The following is a 20,007-nucleotide window of genomic DNA, read 5'->3' as shown; positions in this document are numbered from 1 at the left end:
AAACAATGGCCAAATATATGTGTTACATTCACATACCACAGACGGTAGGCCCTGCAAGTTTAACCTAAACTTGAGATCGGGGCAAATGTGATTTAAAAAATCAGAAAATGGCAAACCTGCATCATGGAGGCATGGTTTGTGATGCACTACCTAGGGAAAAAACACCAAACATGGAGTATTTTGTAGAACAATCCTTCACAAATTTTGCCATCAAATAGGAGTTCACTTGGATGTCTACACTAGAGAGGTTGGCAAGTGCAAGATCCATAGCATATAGATCCTACCTTTTGGTGAGGGTTGTATATTTGCAATCCCAACAACTTTGTCATCTATTGTTTATTTTTTGCTTGTCAAAATTAGTGTCCAAATGGCCTCAAATGGGTGTTTTTTCAGTAAGTTTAGTACAGGTGGCATGGCAAACTTTTGAATCATGAACCATCTTCTGCAGACTAGTTAATCTTTCCATTTCCTACATATTTCCAAACCATTACTTTTTGATTTCGTACACAAAAATGTGATTTTTTTATTAGTGGCCAACGTGTGTTTTTTGTGTGAAGTGGCTACCAAGTGCAGCGTGCACACCGCTACCACTCCACTTTTCGCATGGGGTGATATGGTCGAATGGGCAAATATAAGGTATAAGTATCTCAATCTACAACCATATATTAAATTATTTGTGAGCTAAATTTTTTAAAATTCAAATTTAAAATAGAGTTACACAAAATAAACTTTAATATTTTAAAAATCTAGAAGGAGGTGTCAAGCGGTGCAAAACCCTTAGAAAATGGCCAAACATGTTCTGCTACATCCACCTACCACACAAGACAAGCACCGCGAGTTTGACCTAAACTTGAGATCGAGCCAAAGGTGGCTAAAAGAAATAGCAAATCTGCGTATGAAGGCATGGTTTGTAATGCCCTACCTATAAAAATAGCAAACATGAAGTACCAAGCTTTTGTAGAATAATGTTTCACAAATTTTGCCATCAAGTAGGAGTTATAGAGCTTGTAAGTACAAGATCCATAGCAAACTTTTGAATATATAAACCATCTTTTAAAGAGGGATGCATATTTGCAGTCGCAACATTTGCAAACTATTATTTTTTGGCTTGCCACAAAATATTGACTTCGATTAAGAATTAGTGGTCAAATGACCCAAAATGCTCCTAAACGGGTGTTTTTTTTTGTGAAAGTCTAGTACAAATGACACGATAAACTTTTGAATCATGAACCCATCTTATGCGGTGTTCTACATAGTTTTTAAGCTAAATCCTTAAAAGTCAAATTGGAACTAGGGATAGATAAAGTAAAGTTTCGATTTTGTTTGAAAAATATGAAAAGATGTCTTGATGGTGCCGAATCCCAAAACAATGGCCAAACATTGCCCTGAGTCCACCTACCACAAACAACAAGCACCGCAAATTTGATCGATGCAAATGTGATTCTTAAAAAAATTAAAAAATGGCAAACCAGCGCATGGAGACATGATTTGTGATGCAATAGCTAAAAAAAATACAAAACATGGAGTACACAACTTTTGTTGAAGAATCCTTCAAAACTCTCCACCAAGTACGAGCTCACTTGACTTTGTAGCTAGATGACCTTGTGCGGTGACCCAGCATACCACTGCATGGTGTAGTACGCAAGTCGTTGACATAACACAAGTGAAACACCGTTCCACTCATATTACACCCCTTGGAGTGGTACAATAGAAACATATGCGAGTCCAATGCATATCTATAGAAGAATACATGAACTGTTTACAGAAGATCAACATAGCCTCCTACTTTACAATGAGGTAAAACTTCAAATAAAACTCCAAAATAATAACTTGTAGTCTATCTTATTGCTAACACTTGCTCTTAGAGCTACTTCGCTTGCTATAGAACTCTAGCTACTTAGGTGCTAGGATTAGGGAAATGGTTCCCTTCTATTACTAGTCTAGGTTTCCACTCTAGCTGATGCAGAAGTTGACTCCACTAACTTCATTGTTTGGGTTCTCCATCTTGTTGCAGTTGACTTCTTTATCTTCGAGTTCCACGGTAGTTTCTCCTTCGGTGACTTTGATCTAAGAAGGAGGTTCAAAAGGGAGGGAATGAGTACGAGCGTACTCAGCAAGTTTATTATAGGAAATAGGTGTATCATGCACTAGCTACAGCCACATACCACAAAGTCATAGGCGAATGCACTTTTCGTAATCATTTCTTCAAAAGGTTTTATTTTATTCAGAAAACTATGTCCGTCAGTCTTCACAGGTTGACCAGAACTTCACGGAGTTCCTTTCCTGTCGCGTTCGTACTTCCCTTCCCGGAACCGGGAGTGACAAGCCACAATTTCATACACTCTGCAGAGGTGCGTTATTTTTCCCATAAAAGAACTTACCCTTGTTGCCAACCGGGCGATCTTACCCGTCCACACTTTCTTGGTGTAGCCCAGTATAAGTACCAAGCCAATCATTGCCTTCTCCGCGACCCTGCATACCACCCTTTTGCCCATCCGCACATCCCTGGTAGACATCTCCCGATCATACGGCTTTACACTCGATGTGCTACGGACAATCCATCATAGACAGTAGAGCGCTCTCATCTACATGGATGGGGATTTAAAAGGATTTCCCAACCTACTGTTGTAGCGACCTCACCTTTTAAGGTGCCGATCTCTGTGCGTATCTGTGCTAGTCCCTGGATCAATCGCTAGCACACACAGTACAAGATGTAAAACCAAACAATAAAGGTCTTTATTACATCGTTTGATCCAGAATTTACATAAAGGATTACAAATTGCATAGCACAAGGCTAGCAGATCATCAGAGTTTCACAACGAATAAACATAGAAACCATGGAGTCCTTCGTATTCATGTGCCACATGCGAGCATGTTGAGGATAGACTCGTAACCCTAACCATCGTAGCTCACTCGTCTTTCAAAACATCTGCAACATAAAAAGTTGCAGCCACGAATAGTCAATACATTTGAATTGTATTGGCAAGATGACACTATAGTGGACTCAAATGGTGACCTAACACTTAAGTGTACATTTGGCTGGTAGAGCTCAGACATATTTGCATAAAGCCAGTTTTATCCTATCATTTGTCAAATCATTTTCTTTCATACTAATTAAGCGATACCATTGATAGAAATCAATGAACCTAGAAACCACCGGTAAATCCCCGGTGAATCCTCCTACCCATGATCAACTTGGTTTGGGCGATATACCCCTGTAGACACATGCCATAGATATGGCACGAGACCCACGAGACCTACTAGCCAATAGTCACTTACACCAATTGTCATTTCCCTGTTTACCCCCATCAAGTTTTATTTAAGAAGTTGGGATGAGGAGACTTTCGAACATGTGCCTTGTCAGTTCGCTCAAATTGTTCGTAACCAGGGACACGGCTAAGTACTTAGATTTAACACTCTGCAGAGGTTGTACAAATTTACCCACATGACCTAGTCTGCTCTTCTTCCATGATGCACATTTTGCTCAAATGGACAGATGTTGACTAGGACGAGACTTTTCCGAAGTGATCACCCAGACCTTTCTCTACGGACCCGCTCCAACCTACATTCCCCTACATCATCATGTCACGTAGGGCCCAGGTTCACACAACATACTCCGTCAAGCCAGAGCCCATATAGCATGTGGCTGTACGGTAAGCTAATGAGTAAGGTTGTCTATTATCTCTTTGTTCCTGGGTGGCCGTCCACAACTGTGATACACACGACCACCATAGATATGACTCCGGTGTAACCACTCAACATAATCCAATCCAAGCCACATTCCACCCAGGTAGTTCATTGAATTTAGTTGTTTTTCCATAACCACTACTAAAACATTTTCATAGCATAGCTAAGCATCAACTAAATTCAGTGACGAAAAAAATATAGTCAGGTGGAAGTAGCTATCTACTGGGATCACAAAAGCAAAAGCATATCCCTAGACTTACTACAAAAATCACTACGGTGCATGAATAAAATCTAGGACATTTGTGAGGGTGTGTCACTTGCCTTTTTGGTACACGAAGACGGTTCACTTTTCTCAATCAAATCACGTAGCTCTCCGTACGAACTATAAGATAAAAGATGGCACAACATAAACACACAATTCATAACAACATAATACAATCAAGACAAACAATTTGGAAAACGCTCTATGGTACTAAGGTGTGACATGAGGTTTGGTTTGCAAGGTATGGTCTTGAGGTGTTGGAATGGCAAGGTCATGAAGTCAAATACTCATAAGGAAAATGTTCAATTAGATATATTGGAAAGAAATATGTTAACACAGAACATAGATAGTATTTAGGATGGTCCATGTGGATAGCTTTCACATAGTCTCAAATGCAATTTGACATAGTGTGGCAACACTTATCAAAGTAGCACAAGATCACATATAGCATTGGGTATGAACTAATGATATATTGAACTACTCAAATAACTAATTTGAAATTTGAATAGTTCAAACTAAGTGGAAGGGTTGAATGCCATGAGGTCGGATATGCGTGAATGATATTGGGGTTTGGTTCGCGGATCCTAATGGATAACAATGGTTCAACACATGTGATATGAGGTAGAGTATCTCCACCTACTAGAGCAAGGTAAAAATCTAAAATAGGATATATCACACTTTACTCAAATAACTCAATTGTTATTTCAATAATATGGACTAGGATAATATGTTGTGGAGAGATGTGATCATGGAACAAGATGAATATGTCTAAAAGATTTTTCATAGTAGAAAAACGATATTAACAAAGTGTGTAAATCTGACATGCAAAATCTCCATAATGATCTACGCATTTTACTGATTCCAATGGTATAAAGTTTGTCGAAAACCAACGGGTAGAACTAAAGATATGGATTTACAGTTCGCGGTTAAGTTCTAATGGTGTTCGAAAAGTTGTCCGAACAAGTTGTTAGGATGGAAAAACTTCCTACACGAGAGTTATATATAATAATTTTACAAACCTAACGCAAAAACCACTATTTAAAACGGAGATCTGGATCTATAGTTACGAAATTTCAAAGATTATCATGAGCTAGATCAAACTACTTAACACGATTGGTTCGGATGTGCAGCTAACCTAGGACTGATTTAGATGCACCGTTCTAAGATGAAACACCATTCATCTATTCTGAACTTAACACTTCAGAAACATGAAGGGGCAATGGAATTTACCGCGCCGGCGATGTTGAAGCTGCGGCGTCGCGCCGTCTGCTCCGCGCGGGCAGCCGCAGAGAGCAGCAGCTGCTCTACGTGGTGTGAGGGAGAGAAAGAGAGTGGCGTCGGGTGGCTTGTGTGTGCGGCGTACAGGGCTCCAGGGAAGGTATTTATATAGGCTGCTGCTGGAGTAGAGAGCGTCCAGGTGCGGTGCACGGGCGACGGAAATCACGCGCGGGCGAAAATCACGCGCGGAGGCGGCAGCTCGGGGCGGTGCTACGTGGGCGCGAGGCAGCGCGCGTGCGCTGGAGGCGAGCGAGGCGGCTGGGTGGGATGGGAGCGGGCGAGGCCAGGGTGGGCCGGGGCGGCCGGTGCGGGGCGCGCTGGGCCACGCGGGGGCGGGGAGCGGGCGGCAGCTGGGCCGTTCGGCCTGGTTCGGCCGACTCAGCCTTTTTTTATTTTACCAGAAATTGAAAAAAAAACAATTTTGGAGGATCAAAAATAAACGAAAAAATGCAAATGAGGTACCGTTAGATTCGTTATGAAAATACTTCAATATGAGACCAAATTTGAAACAAAAATATAAACTTTATAAAATCAAAATTTGATCTAGATGTCTATGTGGCTATAATGCCTTTTTACGGTTTAAAAGTATTCTCAAAATAATGATTTTATAATTTTCAAAACCTTCAAACAAAATAGGGTATTGTTGGCAAATCTTTTTAAAACCAAGGTTTATGAAAACTCTATTTTTGGAAATATCCTTTTTAATAAACACAAAAGTTTAAAATCCTTGTGAAATATCAACTATGACAAAAAAACAAACACTCTCTTTATTTTATTTTCACATTCCAAATTTTTGGGATGTGACAACTGCGGTGTTATCACAACACCCAGCCAGGCTCTATCAAGTCCGTTGATATGAAGAATGAGAAAAATACAGCTGACTTTCCCAGAGCCATTATAGATCTCATGGTTAACGCGAAATGTACGGCGCTAGAATCACTAGACGGCATTGGTGATTAGTCCTAGATGAGTAGTATCCTTGCAATGTAACCTCCACCAATCAACACATACCATGGTTCCATTGCCCATCACATAGTCATATTCATAATTGTAAAGTAATGATTTGATTTTCAATGCAGGAGTGATAATAGTACTTTGCATATAGTTTGATAAAAATAATCAAATAACATGAGCAAGCGATGAACTTGCCTTTCTTGACAGCAAGATTATGCAGGAAAAACCTTCGATACGTGATAACTCCAAATGCTGAAATACCATCATCGTCCGGTAAGGACAATGTTTAAAGAACTAGCAAAGATGCTATAATGCATAGTATGAGATGCAGTCGCCCCGAACGTAACCTAACCCCGATGATTTAGGATTGGTGAGTTGTAAAAAAAAATTAAGGTGTGTTTCACTTTTAGAGTGGTTCTCAAACAAGGTTCTTATTAGGTTTGGTTATCTTAGTATCATAAACAAGTGACATAATGCATCATAACAATCATACACACAAAGGAATTTTAGTGGATCTATATGTAAAGAACATTTGTCAGTTTTAAGTTCCACGGTGCATGGTTGATGATTACTTATTATGTACTTCAAAGGAATAACTCTTGAAGAACAAGTTAAATAATAAATAAGAAGTATTTTAAGTAAGAACTATTGGCTTCTATGGTTTGTTTGACATTTACTTCAAAAGAATAACTTTTGAAGAACATGTTTAATAAATAAAAAGAATTACTACAAATAGGAGCTATGTGTTTCTAGGGTTTACTATTGGATTAACTATTAGGTTCATTTAATTTACCAATTCAGAACTAGTTGGTTACTGAATAGAATTTGTCTATATGCAACAAGTATTAGCATATTATAGCTAAACATGGACAACAATTTTAATTACTATGCATGGTTACTACTATGGTTGACTATAGGGTATCATATTAAAGGATGCTTGTGAAGGTGGTGCTATGAGTTACCATTAGGGTTTACTATACCTACTTATTTGTTTCACTAAGTAATCCATAATGGTTCCTAAACTAGGTGGTTTATTATCATCAAGTAGGGTTTAGTTGAATAAGAGCATACAATGTGAATTGCTATCCAAGGTTGGTATCTTGGTTGATCACCATGGTTCTAATAAGTTGTGGGTTAAAGTTGATTCCAATGGTGTGGTATTTAAGAATGGTGGTTAATGGTGTTACATGAGGGTAGCAAGTTAGGCTTACACCTAGGTGGTACTAGTTGGTTACATAGGATATTATTCAAGGATGGAAGCATGAAATGATAACTTCATTTGCATTTGAGTTGATAATGTCTTGAAAAATTATTAGCATGATTTTATCTGCTTGGTTTAGTACTATGATTAAGGTTAATTGGTATATAATCACATGTTATAAATAACTAGGGTTTTAGAGTTGAAAACAATTTGAGATGATCACATAAAATAATAAGATCAAGTTCCTACTTATAGTAGAACTAGGTTTCTAAATTGTGATACAACTCCTAAAATAATAATTGGTAATGGAGTTAAAGTGATTAATTACTTTGAAATAAAGTTAATAATGGTCTTAGCATTTTATTATTTTAAAATATTTAATAATTAAGATAAATACTACTTAGGGTTTAATTCAGGGATTAGGGTTTTATAATTGTTATTAATTTTGAAACAACTTTTGATTACAAAAATAATATTAGTTTTTAATACTTTCTTGCTTTGTTAGTATTGAAAAGAAATGGTAAATGGTAATTTTTAATTTAGGGTTTTTAAATATCACTAATATTTAACTTAATGAAAATATGATAAAGAAAATGAATCTTAATATTTTCTTCACTTACTGAATAGTTATTATTTACTTTTGAAACTTAACTAATTGTTAAATTCAAATTGTATTTTGAATAAAAGAAAAGGCATTATTAATACAAGTTTAAATAATTGAAATTTTATTTTGGACAAATATTTTCATATTATATTTTTATTGAATAGAGTTTATTTTTGTGAGCATGTTGATATCTTATTTGTATTTTTCTGAGTTGAAATGAATTTTATTTATTTTGGCAAAATTTCAGCAATATTCTGGATTTTGAATTAAAGTGCAAATACTAAACGTACCGAGCTAACCCTAGCTACTGCTACTGACTGGTGGTCCATTGACTGGGTCAATTGCCACGTGGGCAAAGACCAGTCAAGGAGTGTTTAGCACCCCACCTCCACGTCAGCTGCATCGACGGCTTGACGTCGGCGACCAGGAGACGACGGCGTCGCCGCTACAGGGCATCCCCAGACCTACCGTTGGTTGCATTCGAACGAGAAGAGGATGGGGAAACTATGGTGGTGGTGTGATACGTCTCCAACGTATCTATAATTTTCTGATGTTCCATGCTAATTTTATGACAATACCTACATGATTTGCTCACACTTTATAATGATTTTATGCATTTTCCGGGAATAACCTATTAACAAGATGCCGAGGTGCCAGTTCCTGTTTTCTGCTGTTTTTGGTTCCAGAAAGGCCGTTCGGGCAATATTCTCGGAATTCGACGAAACAAAAGCCAAACATCTTATTTTACCGAGACGGACCCGGAACACCGAAGGAGAGACGGAGAGGAGGCCCAGGGCCTCCAGACCACAGGGCGGCGCGGCCTAGAGGGAGGGCGCGCCCAGGTGTGGTGTGGCCCCCCAGGCACCCCCTTGCGCCGCCTCTTCGCCTATAAAATCCCTCGCGACGTAAAAACCCTACACCAATTGACGAAACTCCAGAAAGACTCCAGGGACGCTGCCGCCATCGCAAAACTCCGTTTCGGGGGACAGAAGTCTCTGTTCCGGTACGCCGCCGGGACGGGGAATTGCCCCCGGAGTCATCTCCATCGACACCACCGCCATCTTCATCGCCGTTGCTGTCTCCCATGATGAGGAGGGAGTAGTTCTCCCCCGAGGCTGAGGGCTCTACCGGTAGCTATGTGGTTCATCTCTCTCTCCCATGGTGTGATCTTTATGTGATCATGAGCTTTGTATCACTATTAATCTATGTGCTACTCTAGTGATGTTATTAAAGTAGTCTATTCCTCCTCCATGATGTAATGTTGACAGTGTGTGCATCATGTAGTACTTGGCGTAGGTTATGATTGTAATCTCTTGTAGATTATGAAGTTAACTATTACTATGATAGTATTGATGCGATCTATTCCCCCTTTCATAGCTATTGTTGACAGTGTGTATGCTATGTTAGTACTCGGTCTAAATTGCAACAGTCTATTATGCACTCTAGAGGTTACTTTAATATGAACTCCGGATGTTGTGGAGCTTGTTTACTCCGTCTTGAGGTGTGGTTTTGTAGCCCTACACAATGAATGGTGTTTGTTATCCAACAAGAGAGTGTAGAAAGTAGCATTTATTTATTCAGTTATGTGATCATTGTTGAGAGTGTCCACTAGTGAAAGTATGATCCCTAGGCCTTGTTTCTAAGCATTGAAACACTGTTTCCAACAAGTTCTGTTACATGTTTGCTTGCTGCCATCTTTATTTCAGATTGCAATTACTACTTACAATAATCGATATCACTTGCATCTTACTATCTCTTCGCCGAACTAGTGCACCTATACATCTGACAAGTGTATTAGGTGTGTTGGGGACATAAGAGACTTCTTGTATCATAATTGCAGGGTTGTTTGAGAGGGATATCTTTGACCTCTACCTCCCTGAGTTCGATAAACCTTGGGTGATTCACTTAAGGGAAACTTGCTGCTATTCTACAAACCTCTGCTCTTGGAGGCCCAACACTGTCTACAGGAATAGAAGCGTGCGTAGATATCAAGCTATTTTCTGGCGCCGTTGCCGGGGAGGTAAGGTCAAAGGTATTCACATCCTCCGACTACTAAGCTATTTCCTAGCACTGTTGCCGGTGTGTGAGTGCTCGAAGCTATTTCCTTTAGATCCTGCAATTATATCTTTTTGTTTCTTGTTTTTATTTTCACTAGTTAGGCTTAATGGAAAACAACAACAAAAAATTAGAGATCTTTATGAAATTTATATTGAATTAGGACATGATGTGTTTGAAGAGAGAATTAAAAAACCCATGGAACTTTGTTTGCAAAATAGTTGTAGCAATGTTATTAGCATGAACTCTTTGAACACTATTATTGCTAATGCTATGGAAGAATTTAAGCTTGGGGAAGCTGGTTATGATATTTTTAGTCCCCCAAGCATGGAGGAGAAAATTTACTTTGATGATACTTTACCTCCTATATATGATGATTATAATGATAGTGGTATTTTGGTGCCACCTACTATGGAGGATAAAATTTATTATGATTATACCATGCCTGCAATTTATGATGATTACAATGATGATTGTGATAGTTTTACTCCCACTATTACTAATAAAATTGATTATGCTTATGTGGAGAGTAATGATACTTTTATGCATGTGAATAAGAATGCTTTATGTGATAGTTATATTGTTGAGTTTGTTCATGATGCTACTGAAAGTTATTATGAGAGAGGGAAACATGGTTATATGCATCATAATAATATTAAGTTTCCCCTCTTTATGTTGAGAATCTTGAAGTTGCGCTTGTGTTGCCTTTCTATGCTTGTTGCGTTATGCTTACATGACTTGTTTATTTACAAGATTCCTTTTCATAGGAAGTGGGTTAGGCTTAAATTTGTTTCATACTTGCTTTTTGATGCTCTCTTTGCTTCAACTCTCATCCTTATGTGAGCATCATTAAAATTACCGAGCCCATCTTAATGGCTATAAAGAAAGCACTTCTTTATAGATAACCCATGTTTTTATGTTGCTACTGTTTTGTTGTGTCTCGGAAGTTGTTACTACTGTAGCAACCTCTCCTTATCTTTATTTTATTACATTGTTGTGCCAAGTAAAGTCTTTGATAGTAAGGTTGATACTAGATTTGGATTACTGCGCAGAAACAGATTTCTTGCTGTCACGAATTTGAGTAGGTCTCTCTGTAGGTAACTCAGAAAAATCAGCGAAAATTCATGAGTGATCCTCAGATATGTACGCAACTTTCATTCAATTTGAGCTTCTTCATCTGAGCATGTTAAGTGCCTCTAAAAAATTCGTCTTTACGGACTGTTCTGTTTTGACAGATTCTGCATTTTATTTCACATTGTCTCTTTTACTGTGTTGAATGGATTTCTTTGTTCCATTAACTTTCAGTAGCTTTGGGTAATGTCCAGAAGTGTTAGGAATGATTGTGTTACCTCTGAACATGTGAATTTTTGATTATGCACTAACCCTCTAATAAGATTGTTTTGAGTTTGGTGTGGAGGAAGTTTTCAAGGATCAAGAGAGGAGGATGATACAATATGATCAAGAAGAGTGAAAAGTCTAAGCTTGGGGATGCCCTCGTGGTTCATCCCTGCATATTTCAAGAAGACTCAAGCATTTAAGCTTGGGGATGCTCAAGGCATCCCCTTCTTTATCAACAACTTATCAGGTCACCTCTAGTGAAACTATATTTTTATTCTGTCACATCTTATGTGCTTTACTTGGAGCGTCTGTGTGTTTTATTTTCGTTTTGTTATTTTCATTATCTGAATAAATTTGGATCCTAGCAATCCATGTGTGGGAGAGAGACACGCTCCGCTTGTTCATATGAACACTGGTGTTCTTAGCTTTACTTTTAATGTTCATGGCGAAGGTTGAAAACTGCTTCGTTCATTGTTATTTGGTTGGAAACAGAAAATGCTTCATGTGGTAATTGGTATATGGTCTCGAATAATTTGATACTTGGCAATTGTTTTGCTCAATAGATCATGTTTAAGCTCTTGCATCATGTACTTTGCACCTATTAATGAAGAGCTACCATAGAGCTTGTTGAAATTTGGTTTGCATGATTGGTCTCTCTAAAAGTCTAGATATTTTCTGGTGAAGTGTTTGAACAACAAGAAAGACAGTGTAGAGTCTTATAATGCTTGCAATATGTTCTTATGTAAGTTTTGCTGTACCGGTTCATACTTGTGTTTGCTTCAAACAACCTTGCTAGCCAAAGTCTTGTACTGAGAGGGAATTCTTCTCGTGCATCCAAAACCTTGAGCCAAAACCGATGCCATTTGTGTCCACCATACCTACCTACTATATGGTATTTCTCTGCCATTCCAAAGTAAATTGCTTGCGTGCTACCTTTAAAATTTCATTCCTTGTCTTTGCAATACATAGCTCATGGGAAAATAGCCTTAAAAACTATTGTGGTAAAGAATATGTAGCTTATGTATCTTATTTATTATAAGTTGCTTGTTTAGCGGTAACCATGTTTCTGGGGACGCCATCAACTATTACACTTTTGTTGAATATCATGTGAGTTGCTATGCATGTTCATCTTGTCTGAAGTAAGGGTGATTTATCATGATCAAATGGTTTGAGTATGCATATTGTTAGAGAAGAACATTGGGCCGTCAACCAAAGCCATGTATCATGGTGGAAGTTTCAGTTTGGACTTTTATCCTCAATTTCTTACGATAATATTATCTGTTGTTGAATGCTTATGCATTAAAGATGAATCCATTATCTGTTTTCTATGTTGTCCCGATATGGATGTCCTCAAGTTGAGATCTATCAAAAACGAGAAATCAAATGCGATCTATCTCCTTGGACCTTTGTACAAGCGGCATAGAGGTACCCCTTTGTGACACTTGGTTGAAACATATGTAATGCAATGATAATCCATGGAAATCCAAGCTAATTAGGACAAGGTGCGAGCACTATTGGTATTCGATGCATGAGGCTTGCAACTTATAGGATGTCTTATGCATAACACATATGAATTATTACTACCGTTGACAAAATTGTTTCTATGTTTTCAAAATAAAAGCGCTAGCACAAAAATAGTAATCCATGCTTCCCTCTGCGAATGGCCATTCTTTTACTTTATGTTGAGTCAGTTTACCTACTTCTTTCTATCTTAGAAGCAAACACTTGTGTCAACTGTGTGCATTGATTCCTACATACTTGCTTATTTGCACTCATCATATTACTTTGTGTTGACAATTATCCTTGAGATATACATGTTGAAGTTGAAATCAACTGCTGAAACTTATATCTTCCTTTATGTTGCTTCAAAACCTTCTACTAAGAATTTATTGCTTTATGAGTTAACTCTTATGCAAGACTTATTGATGCTTGTCTTGAAAGTACTATTCATGAAAAGTCTTTGCTATATGATTCAGTTGTTTAGTCATTGTCTTTACCATTGCTTCGAATCACTTCATTCATTTCATATGCTATACAATAGTATGATCAAGATTATGTAAGTAGCATGTCACTTCAGAAATTATCCTTTTTATCGTTTACCTACTCGAGGGCGAGTAGGAACTAAGCTTGGGGATGCTTGATACGTCTCCAACGTATCTATAATTTCTGATGTTCCATGCTAGTTTTATGACAATACCTACATGATTTGCTCACACTTTATAATGATTTTATGCATTTTCCGGGACTAACCTATTAACAAGATGCCGAGGTGCCAGTTCCTGTTTTATGATGTTTTTGGTTCCAGAAAGGCTGTTCGGGCAATATTCTCAGAATTCGACGAAACAAAAGCCAAACATCTTATTTTACCGAGACGGACCCGGAACACCGAAGGAGAGACGGAGAGGAGGCCCAGGGCCTCCAGACCACAGGGCGGCGCGGCCTGGAGGGGGGTGCGCCCAGGTGTGGTGTGAGCCCCCCAGGCACCCCCTTGCGCCGCCTCTTCGCCTATAAAATCCCTCGCGACGTAAAAACCCTACACCAATTGACGAAACTCCAGAAAGACTCCAGGGACGCCGCCGCCATCGTGAAACTCCGTTTCGGGGGACAGAAGTCTATGTTCCGGCACGCCGCCGGGACTGGGAATTGCCCCCGGAGTCATCTCCATCGACACCACCGCCATCTTCATCGTCGTTGCTGCCTCCCATGATGAGGAGGGAGTAGTTCTCCCCCGAGGCTGAGGGCTCTACCGGTAGCTATGTGGTTCATATCTCTCTCCCATGGTGTGATCTTTATGTGATCATGAGCTTTGTATCACTATTAATCTATGTGCTACTCTAGTGATGTTATTAAAGTAGTCTATTCCTCCTCCATGATGTAATGTTGACAGTGTGTGCATCATGTAGTACTTGGCGTAGGTTATGATTGTAATCTCTTGTAGATTATGAAGTTAACTATTACTATGATAGTATTGATGCGATCTATTCCCCCTTTCACAGCTATTGTTGACAGTGTGTATGCTATGTTAGTACTCGGTCTAAATTGCAACGGTCTATTATGCACTCTAGAGGTTACTTTAATATGAACTCCGGATGTTGTGGAGCTTGTTTACTCCGGCTTGAGGTGTGCTTTTGTAGCCCTACACAATGAATGGTGTTTGTTATCCAACAAGAGAGTGTAGAAAGTACATTTATTTATTTATTTATTCAGTTATGTGATCATTGTTGAGAGTGTCCACTAGTGAAAGTATGATCCCTATGCCTTGTTTCTAAGCATTGAAACACCGTTTCCAACAAGTTTTATTACATGTTTGCTTGCTGCCATCTTTATTTCAGATTGCAATTACTACTTACAATCAATCATATCACTTGCATCTTACTATCTCTTCGCCGAACTAGTGCGCCTATACATCTGACAAGTGTATTAGGTGTGTTGGGGACACAAGAGACTTCTTGTATCGTAATTGCAGGGTTGCTTGAGAGGGATATCTTTGACCTCTACCTCCCTGAGTTCAATAAACCTTGGGTGATTCACTTAAAGGAAACTTGTTGCTGTTCTACAAACCTCTGCTCTTGGAGGCCCAACACTGTCTACAGGAATAGAAGCGTGCGTAGACATCATGGTGGAATGAGCTATAGGTCACCGAAGCTTCATCGGAACTCATGTCCCACGGCGGTGCACTCCGGCCAACAATCCAAATGGAGCTACAGATGGTTCTAGGAAGCGAGAGTAAGCTCTATAGATGCGCAAGCTTACTCTGAGAACGATGGTGTGGTCGCCGGAGTTGATTGTCGACGGAGACGAGCTCGATTTCGCCATTATCGGCGAGGTACTTAGGAAGGGAACGACCAAATTATCCAAGCTCCGAGCTACCCTTGATTCCTGCTTGCGCCCAGATGATCCTCTCGACGAGGAGCTCCTCCTCGACCAAGCTACGAGCTCCGGGGTGCTCTCAATCAATGGTGCCATGATGGTCACCGGTGACAGAGAGTTGGGTTTTGTGGAAGAAAGAGGAAATGAGAGAGGATGAGGTGAGGTGGTGAAGATCAGGGCTTCCACGGCGATCCTCCCCTCCTTTTTATAGCTCCTGACGAGGTCTATATCGACGGCGAGCGTCGGTGACTGGTGGCCAAGATGTGTTGGTCATGCGGTTTAGTGTTTCGGGCACGAATTCTGATGTTTTTGGATAGGCTCGGATGCGAGATGGATTGGGCATGGTCCTGGAATGACTGACAACGTCCGGGGTTGATCTTATCGTCGACGAGGATGTGGCCAGCGAGCTCCGTCGCGTTGTCGACCATGGAGAAGACGACGATCTCGTTTTTCTTCTATTTAATCCGAACATGTACGTGGGCTGGGCCGGGCTGGTGTGTGGAGATGGTGTTGGGCTGCTCCTGGGTTGCTGCTAGGCTGCTGCAGTGGACAGGTAAGTCTCCTCCCTTTTCTATTTCAGTTTTATTTCCTGTTTTTTTATTTGAATTCAAATATGAATTCGGGTTTGTTTTGTAGGTTATTATGCAGGATTAATTTTTACTAAAAGATCACAAGTAATAAATACTTGAGTGGTTTATTTAATTTACCTTGTTTGCATATTTATAAATAATCATTACTACAATTGAGAAGAAGAAAGATCTTACATATGTATGATTTGATATTTAAATTTTTAGGTGTTCAAATTGCTTTTCAAAGAGTTTCTTTACTTATCAAATTATAGAATTGCTTTCATTTAGTATTTCCTTTCTAAGGAATTAATTTACCAGACTAATATTAATAGTTGGTTTCTTATTTGAGAATAGGATCTTATGAGCATGATTTCATGTACTTATGTTTTTCTAAGGCTTGGGTTTTAGTTTAGGGTTATACCATAATTAGGGATATGGTTTCCTATTAGTTTTACACTAATCACTTAAATGGCATTTAGGCTTAGGGTATATATATATGGCTTGGGTTTATACTTGTGATCCATGATACACAAGTTAGAAAATAGTTTTTATGTGGAACTGATCTAAGGTTGAATGGTCTAGGATTTTGCATAAGCTTCACTAACTGAAGCATAAGTGGATATGAGGTATGGTAGGGTTCTATTTATGATCCCAAGTGCTTCTCGAATTAGGGTTGAGGTATAGGAATAGGCTATGGGTATGAGTTTACACTATGCTTAATTGGTTAAGGTTGCTCTTCCTCACCACTAATAAGATTCTTGGATCAAGACAATACTAGGGTTGTCTTAAGTGCTTGTAAAAACAAAGGCTTGTTGTTCTTCATTGGTTTCTATCCTTGATAATGAGAATGGTATAAAGATGATTATTAGTGGTCTACCTATCATTTTATGTGATGGATGATATCTGCTTATCAAATAAAGTTTAACTTATCTTCCATATCTACAAAGCATGGTCATGCATTAGACATGATCAACTTATTCCTCACTAATCTCTCTTCTCTCTTTATTATTCCTCTCATCACACTCATCCTAGATTCTTAGGGTTTATGATCAATACCAATTTGTGGTGATTATGTAATTGGTTTCCTAAGGTATTGCTATCGGAATAGGGTTCTCACCTCCAAGATCAAATGTTGTCTTGAACAACTAGGATTAGTACTTCTCTAGTATTATTGTATGGATATGGCTATGGTTAGTATTATAACTTCTCTCACTTCTCAATGTCTTGGAATAGCCTAAGGTCCTACTCAAGAGATGATGATATGATCCTCTAAATATATGGTTTTCCTAAGAATTCTACCTTGGTATCTTATGTAGCTTGTTCTTCTGGAAATCTGATAAACCAGCGTGTGGTATGCCTCCACCTCCTAGCTTCTTCATCTTGATCCTAGCTAATGTATGGGTGGTATCAAGGTTTTGGTTTCATTGTAACATGGTACTAGATGATCAAATGGATGAAGGGTGTGGCTCCTTTTATAGGCTTGGCATAGCTTGGAATGCAAATCATGTAGATATTTTCATCCTATGTGGCATGATCATTATCCTCTCATATGACTTATCTTTGGATAGCCAAGTGGCATTTGTTACTAAATATCTTGTGGATGGTTTTATTATTGTGGTTAAGACACTATATCATATTAGATTGGATTTATATTATAATATTGGTCAAAAGGTCAAGGTTGAAGGTTATTCCAAAATTTGGATAGTTGGTATTTGATTTCACCAAGGCATGATCATATGAGTTTCAAAACACTCATAGTTAGTTTTATTCAAATAGTATGAACTATAATTTGTATGGATAGTGTGGCCTTTATGCACTTTAGATCCTGTGGTTTACCTTATTGGTAATAAGTTTAGCAGTGAATTAAATTACACACATGTAGTTGCTAACTTTTAAGTGTTAATAAGTTTGGGTTTGATTTTTAAAGAATGTGTTGTTGTAAAGAATACCATGTTATGATCCTTTATAGGATTTGGTATTTGATCCTCACTTAAAGTGTTGTGTAATAGTTCTAGTTCCTTTTGATCCAACATATGGATCAAATTATGTCTACCCAAAAAAATGGTTTTAGCAAAGGTCACATTGAGGTTTCTAGCGCTTGACTTGATGAGCTACTTTAATTCCAGCAAGTCAAGTGAAACTTCAGTTACTGTGATTAGTTTTATTTGAAAGCGCTAAAATTTCCCGGATTTTCTATGCATGAATGCAATGCACATTCTGGTGTTCTCTCATCTTGTAGCCACTAAACCTGGAATATTACAGCCTATCCCTCTTAAACTGAACTTCGTCCCGAAGTTCGAACGCTCTCATGTTTCGAAATGTGGAACTGACTTGAACAGATCACGGTCTCTTTCAAACTTCGTAGTGATCTCTTTAGATATAATTGAATATATCCCTTGTGCAAATCCTTTCTGGAGTATTTGGATGTCTGGCAGTGATACTTTCTTCAATTATATGATTTCTTCCAACACTCTAAGCTTATAGTCTTTCTCTCCAAAGATCCTTACATTAGGACATCTTCTTCTACTAATTGACTTTGCTAATGGTCGTGGTGACAGTTTCCTATCTAGGAATCCAAAACTTGGTTCTGAAAGGTTTGTCTAAGGTAAGGTATTGTTTTCCCTTACTACCATAACTATAGTAATGGTACTTAGCAAGGTACTTACAATAGGCATGGTCCTGGTGGTTTATTCCTACGCATGGATTAGATTCATTTAGTCCATCCAATCATGGCTTCTAATTATATTAATGATTTTCCTTTTGATTTCTTTAGGTTCCATGAAAGGAAGCTTTCTAATAATCATTACTTTTGGTATTGTGAAATTCCTTCGGTCTTTTGTCTTCTTAAGCTTTGATTGTCCTCTCACATCTTCTTCATCCAACTTAATTATCTTTGACTTACTTGTGATCCTTTACTTCTGAGTAATTATCGATTACCCGCTCAAGTTAGGTTCTAACCCTTACTTCTTCGAGATATGAACCTCGACTCCTGGTCTGACAACCTCCTGAGAATACTGTTATATGGGTACTTCTCGACAACCTTATGAAAATAAGATTGTACTTTCTCTCAGTTCAGACCTTCTTCTTCATCTATCATACTCCAACTATCATATCTTAATCCTTCTCATTCAGCCTTCCTTCCCCCCTTGGAGTTTACTAATGGTCTTCAAGCTCCCTTCTCTTCTAACTATTAAACTCCAAGGTTTGACAATTGCTCTTGGTCTGGCTTATTGTTAGGATTTTTCTAGGGTCTCACAAAGAATCTTTGCGGTGTATCCACACAATTGTGGTTATCCGATGTGAATCCTCCGAAAAATGGTTATATATCACACTATTTGGGTGGTATGGTTTTGTTTGATAACAATTTCTTGATATCACTACACCAACTGCGAACTATCTGGTACCAGATGTGGCTTATCTGATACCAGATGTGAACTCTTCTATAGTTCAAGTCAACATCTACCTCATTCCAAGTGATATCTCTTCATGATTATCCTCTATCAATTGCGGTCTTAATATATTAGCTGCGATTTAACTTGTCCATTTTCCTTCTTCCAGGGTTTGTTTTGCAAGAAAACCACTCGTGGACACTATAAAGATAGTATCATAAGTGACTTCACTTGCATTCTCCCTTCCATAATGAATATGGCTCCAGTTCTACTGCTCCATATTCACCATTTTTCTCACTTTCATGCTCCTTTCATGCTGAAGTATTCCTTGTTTAAGGTAACAATGAGTTTTGATTAGTCCTTCCTACAAAGTATTGTGGTTGCTTTTCACAACTTTACTTCCTTCTTCTAGTGAACATTCATCTTGTCTTCAAAATCTTCAAAATTCATCACTTCCTCACTCGAATAATTTTACCCTCTAGATCTATAACATCAAGTAAGAGCTTGATATTGCAACATGCATTTGCATATCAAAGTTAAACTTCGTGTATGGATCTAGTCAATCAATGAAAATCCAATAAAATCCAAGAAGATTCAACTTTATGCTTATAATACACATCTTTATATGCCCGAATATAGTAATAGGGTAAAACATCCCTAAACATCAGGCTCAGATGTGTAGTATATAACACCACATAATATAGGTTTATATCGTAATACTTAGCACGTATATATGGATTACTACTATTTATCTCAACATTTACCCTAACTGCTCATTTGCAATCAGATAAAATTAAACA

Source organism: Lolium perenne, chromosome 4 (assembly GCF_019359855.2).
Source record: "Lolium perenne isolate Kyuss_39 chromosome 4, Kyuss_2.0, whole genome shotgun sequence".
Lineage (NCBI taxonomy): Eukaryota > Viridiplantae > Streptophyta > Magnoliopsida > Poales > Poaceae > Lolium > Lolium perenne.
The sequence above is the reverse complement of the archived record's forward strand: the minus strand, read 5'-3'. Positions refer to the sequence as shown.